The sequence below is a fragment of the Calypte anna genome, chromosome 3 (assembly GCF_003957555.1).
Source record: "Calypte anna isolate BGI_N300 chromosome 3, bCalAnn1_v1.p, whole genome shotgun sequence".
Lineage (NCBI taxonomy): Eukaryota > Metazoa > Chordata > Aves > Apodiformes > Trochilidae > Calypte > Calypte anna.
Window position 1 is genome coordinate 89,498,177 of NC_044246.1, and position 6,000 is coordinate 89,504,176.

Below are 6,000 nucleotides of genomic sequence, written 5' to 3' on the forward strand. Positions count from 1 at the left end.
GGGACGCAGCCGGGCCGGGGCCGAAGGAGCGCAGCCTCCGCAAGGTCGGCGCCGCGGGGCCGAGCCCGGGAGGAGCGGAGCAGCCGGGGCTTGGCCGGGGAGCGCTCCCCGGGCAGGCAGCCAGACCAAGGGCTGCCCTCTGCACAAGGGACACGGCGACGCTGCCTCCTCCGCGCCTGTCCGTGTCGGCGCGTCGCGGTGGAAGCGGGCCGCGTCCCGCCCGGGCCGACCCGTCGTGCTTGGCCCCGCCGCCAGGCCAGGCCAGGCCGAGCCAAGCCGCGGCCCCGCCGCCGCCGCAGAAGGCCCAGCCTGGCCCTGCCCGGCCGCCCGCCGCGCCCCCGGCGAAGGCAGGGGCGAGGCTAGGCGGCGCGGAGGGCCCCTTCCACCCCTCGCACCCTTCCCCCTTTACCTGCCCTGCCCGCGGCGCGGCCCGGCGGCAGTAACTCACCCTGCTCCGCCGCCCAGCGCTGCCCCGGAGCCGCGGAAGGGAGGACGCGGCGGCCGCGTCGAAAGGAGAGAGGGCGGCGCGCGCAGCCTGTGGGTGCGGGGGTGCGTGCGGGCTCCCCCGGCCCAGGTTATCCCGGCCTGGCCCGGCCCGGCTCGGCCTGGGTCAGCTCGGCTCGCGGTGCCGGCCGCGTGCCCGCTGCCCCGTAGGCGCGTCCCCGCGGCGTCAGGCGAGCAGCGCGTCGCCGGGCCCTGCCGCTCACGTGACGGAGCTGTTCCCCGGGGCGGGCGGTGCGCGGGCACGGTGCTGCGCAGGCGCCGGGCAGGGCCGGGCCGGGCGGGGGGCTGAAGGGAGCGAGACCCCGGGGAGGGCCTGACCGAGCTGTGCCGGGCCTGACCGTGGGGCGGAGGGAGGGGTGAGAGGTGATCCAAAGGCGTCGTGCCGCCTGAGGGTTCTTCTCGGCGAGGCCTGCCGCTTCGTGACCGAATTGCGCTTAAGGCCCCCTGCCGCTTTAGGCCCCACGAACGCTCTGTCACCGGAGCCGGCCTCCGGGGCTCACCCGGGGCGCTCACGGCACCTTCGCAAGGGTTAGGGGCCGAATCAATGAAAAGTGCCTGGGGGCGGCCCCGAGTCCGCAGCTGCGCGGCCGCGTAGGACACCCGCCAGGCCTCGGCCTGCGGTGGGTGGAAGGTGGTCGGGGGCAGGACCAGCACTGCGGGTTTTTCCCTGACCCCCGTGGGCCAAGAGGCAGCAGATCGCAGCTCCAGTGCAGTGTGGCCTTCCCAGCGCCGCTCCGACGGGGGCGGATAGAACTCTGTGGCCTTTGTCTGCAAGGAGCAGCTGCCACCGTCCTTGGTGTAGTCAGCGTTACACAACCTGCTCCCTGACAGTTTTTCGTGTGCTCCGGTGGCCGTAGGCAGGTTCCTTCAGCTCTCGATGTGCCGGTTCACCAGTTTAATGCAGGTTGGACAGGAACAGTCTCCAGAGCCTGTCAGCCCCGAGGAGACATGTTTCACACTGCCTCTCAGCACATGCATTTTCTCCTTGGCCTTTCTCCAGTAGCACCTTCTCTGTGTGTGCTACAGGTACCCATATTCACGCAAATCCACACTGAAGGGACTTTTGTGATGTCAGTTTCTCAGGACACGAGAACTCGGAGTAGTTTAGTCTCTGTCATGTTATCTAAGAAAAAGACTCTCTGATTTGCATTACAACATTAGTTAAATGCAGCACACCATTAGGCTTCTTTAGCCTGATCGCTAGTGTAAATTGCAGGGCTGAGGGGTTGTTGCCTATACCGAGCTTTAACCTGAATACACAGGAAAAAAAAAAACACCAAAAAAAACTTATTCTAAAAAACAAATTTAGAATTATCTTCTGAATGTCTGTATTTTAACACTGTCTTTCCATACTCCATATAATATGTAAAGAAATGCAAACATTTCATTATATCAGGGGAAAAGAATTACAAAAAGATGAGGGAGCTGTAATGGATTGGGTTTCTTTCAGTTTCCTTTTTGCAGTCCGCTTTGAGTCTGTTGAGATCCATGTTCTCTAAGGCTTCCTGTGGTACTGTGAAGTCTGAAATACATTAAATGCTTCTCTTGCTACCACCAATCAGAAACCTTTAAACTGTAGGCATGGTAACAGTGTGACATTTTCAGCTGTTACATAGCATAGTTGCAACAACATAGTAGCACCTTTGAAGCAGAGCATAGTTTTTAACCCAGTTGAATTTTTTTCTCCCTGTCCTTTTAAAATCAAATTAATGAAAATCACTGCAAGCGTTTTTTTCAGTTTTCTTCCTGCGCTTTCCCAATTTGAAACATTCTCTCTCATTTTCAAGCAAACATCATTAAAAATTATTTTGTTCTTATGACGGCACAGACCTGAGCTACAGGGCTGTTTGCATCATTTTCTTCAAATGCTTTTTATGCACAGTCTTTCAACAGGGCACTAAACCTCTGCTATATTGTCAACATTATACTAAGAAATTAAATTACTGTTTGAAGTGAAATTCAGTTAAACACATTTGAATTGCATAAGTTTTTCAGCCCTCTAGCCCTTTGATCTCAATGCTTTTGTCACAAGCAGCAGGAAAAGCACTACTAGTCACTGATCATTACCCTATTCAGTTCCTTTTTTCTGCCAAAGCTGCAGAACTCCAGTGGCCCATCTGAGTTTGGTAGGGTTTGTATACGTCTCTTTTTCCATGACCCATGCTAAGCCAGTCCCTTTATACTCACAACTGCCTGTCACGTACATAGTGTGTGTGCCTGCCTCCCTGTAGCACCTGTGTTGTGGTTTAATTTAAAGAAAAAAATAAAAAATAAAAAAAGCAAGCCACAATGGACAATTTAATAGGTATTACAGGGATCTTTGTATATAAAATGACAGATCAGCTATACACAATTACAACTGCACTGTCTGCTATCTCTGCTGGCAATGTTTTTATCATGTTGTCCTTTTACACATGAGCTACTTGGTAATAGCCCAGATCTTGTAAGTTGTTTCCCTTGGAAAGCAACCTGTTTATTTTCAGGAAATAGTCTACTATTGCCCTGAACACAATAGAAAGCAGCAGAATGCAGATTCTTTGCTTACAGTTTCAAGTCTATTTTCAGACACAACTCTTTCCAAGAGGTTCCTGAATTATTTTCTTTACAGCCTTTCCCTGCCCTTTTCTAAACTACATTTTTGAAAATATGCTGTAGGTACTCAGATATCATACTGGCCTTAAACATGGCTTGCTTTTCAGTCTAAATCACTATGTTTCCTGTTTCCAGTTGATAAAGTATAGAAAATAGTTAGATTGCTCCATACACTTAACTGGATAAAGAAATTACTGTGTCTGGTAGCAGGCTAACAGGTTTTCTCCCATGCTACAGGGTAGGATTTACTACTGTCAAAAGCTGAGATACATTGTATTAGTTGGCCAATAACTACTCAAGCAAAGTTTCACTTTTTTTTTTTTTTTTTGGCTGAGTATGTCTGAATTTTCTCAAGGTACTTGATCTAAATTATTTTAAAGCCCATGAGTTGCACTGATTTTGGGAATTACATAACCTCTTAGAATGTTATCCAAAGCAGAATTAGACAAAATTTAAGTATATATGCTACAGTAGCAGTTGCATTTTATCTCCTTACTTTACAACACAGAGCAAGCTTACTTTTTCCTGCTCCCTGTTTTCTGAAAACTCATAAATACTATATTTGCATATCTTAATAATCAGATAACTGCCTTTCATGCCACATTTACCATTATTTTTCTCAGGGTAAACAGCAGACCGGCTGTTCACAATACCCAGTATTGGCCAATATCTATGGTTCAGGAAGCTCCATAGTTAGCTCATTTGAAGCCTGTTAGATGTAAATTACTATGAACTAGTATTCTTAGCAAAATTTAAAACTTAGTTCTTCAGATCTACTTATTGTAATAAGAACTGGTTTACTTTTTTAAATGCAGAATAGTAACAGCCAATAATATAAAATTTTCTATCCCCACACTGAAAATGTAGATGTGTTTCTTAAGAATCTCTGGTTTTGACACTTTTTCCTTTCATTGCCCATCTTTCCTTGCTTTAGCTGGTACAGAAGCTGTAATGTTCCCTTTTAGCCACATGCCACCAGTAAAGATCATTCTTTTTCCCCACTGAAGGCTCGTTAGCTGCCAGTGGTTGGATCAAACAGCAGCTGCATGCCATGCTCTGGAAAGCAGCAGATAACTCAGTTCCACAGGGGAAAGGGGACTGTGTCTTTTAAAATTAATAATACATCTTGGCAAACAAAGGCAAGGTTCTGAAGACACAGGATGTTTAACCACTGGTTGCAGGAAAGACAAAGAGGAGATTTTAATAGAGTTGAAACAGACAGAAGCTACAAGCTACTGATAAGAATTATCCAATGGAATACACAAGTTCAAGACTGAAAAAAAGACATTTTATTCCAGAACGCTATGTGGAGTTGCAATTATTTGCAGAGATTTGTGTAAGACAGAAAAAAAAGAAAAAAAAACTTTGAATTTTTGGAGGGCTACAGGAAAACAAACTATGATAGCTAGTACAAATCAGATATTTGAGACTTATCCCCCAGACTAGTCTGGGCAGTTGCCTACGGAACTGCTGCTAGAGTTACTAATACTCTGAAAACCTGAGATTACACTCCAGTACTGTTCACCTTAATTTTATGTACTGTGGAGACAATCAGATGGTAGTTAATGATAGTAAAAATAATTTTATTTTGGACAAATGCTCACAATATTTGCGAGGGTGTTTTTTTTCTGTGTAATTGTAAGGAGAGATTTGAGAGAGCATCAGTTAATATATTAGGGAAATTTTCATATATAATTTCATATAAGTTCCTATAGTTTTGTTCATATACATTGTCACATTCCTGTGATATATCTTTCATTTAAAAATGTGTACAAGTTTTCTGTAAGGCTGGTTTCTGATTTGAGAGTTTTCCTCTCTGCTTTTCATAAGGGTGAGCATTTAATTTTCTTGGCACATTCATTTCTTCTCTCTGTGTGTGTCCAATAACCAGATATCTTAAGTGTTCTTCTGTCAACAAGCATGATATTGCATCAAGTAGCAGGGTTGCAGGCATGCTCCTGGAATTAGAGACTGTCAGTATGCATTTTTGCTGGGATTGCTGAGGGGGGCGGGGGGGGCTGTTTTGTTGAATATCAAAGCACAGAACCAACAGATATTAAGGTGATCACTGTACAGAAATAAGCAAATTGCTTCTTAATCACACAATTCTAAACATAGAAAAATACAAAGATTAAGGAAAAAATGCAATAAAATAGTTTATGAGTGAAGCATAAATGTGTCTCCGGAAAGAAAATATGCAATTAAAGACCTTAGAAAATTCATAGTTTGAATTTGATACTGCATTTGGAGAAGTATCACAGAAACATTCTGGTTGTAAAAGACCTGTAAAATAATAATAAAAAAAACTATCTACCAACCACTTACCTGAGTCTACCAAGTACAGTGGTTAAGCCATGCTCCCTAGCACCACATCTACACACCTTTTAAATACCTCCAGGGATGGTGATTCAACCAGCTCCCTGGGCAGCCTGTTCCAGTATCTAATTACCTTTTCAGTGCAAAAGTTTCTGCTAATATCTAATCCAAATCTTTCCTTGCACAACTTGAGACCATTTCTTGAGAAATCTTATTTATTAAGATTATTTCTTACTATCACATGTCCAAAGCTGCTGATTTTTTTCCCATTCTTATGTGTAAATATTGCACTCATTAACCTCCAGCTGCACAGTGCTATGTTTGCAGTCTGAATGTGTGGGAACCTCCCTAGCAATACATCACAAACATGATGTGATGTGGAGATGCTGGCTGTGCAGCACTCAGTTCTCCAGTAAATCTGTTCTATCCTCAGCATCCTGCTGACACAGACAGGCCTCTGTTCTCAGCAAGAAAGAAGATCCAGGGAAATACAAACCCATTGGATCATTTCCTTTCCCTCAAAGATTATGGTGCAAGTCTTCCTGAAGCCATTTCTAAACCCAAGAAAAAGAAGTGATTGTGTATAAA

General features: G+C 45.9%; 1 protein-coding gene across 3 annotated transcripts in view; it reads right to left on the reverse strand.

Annotated features, from left to right (window-relative positions):
• The window catches only part of PHF3 (PHD finger protein 3), a 45,670-nt gene extending 45,010 nt beyond the window's left edge, over positions 1 to 660 (reverse strand). The window contains exon 1 of one of the 3 annotated variants that reach the window (XM_030447162.1): positions 449 to 660. The gene's annotated coding sequence lies outside the window, so the exon portion shown is untranslated. The remainder of the gene's footprint in view (positions 1 to 448) is intronic. The other 2 variants (XM_030447156.1, XM_030447154.1) reach the window with 2 other exon arrangements.
• Between the last annotated feature and the right edge of the window lie 5,340 nt (positions 661 to 6,000).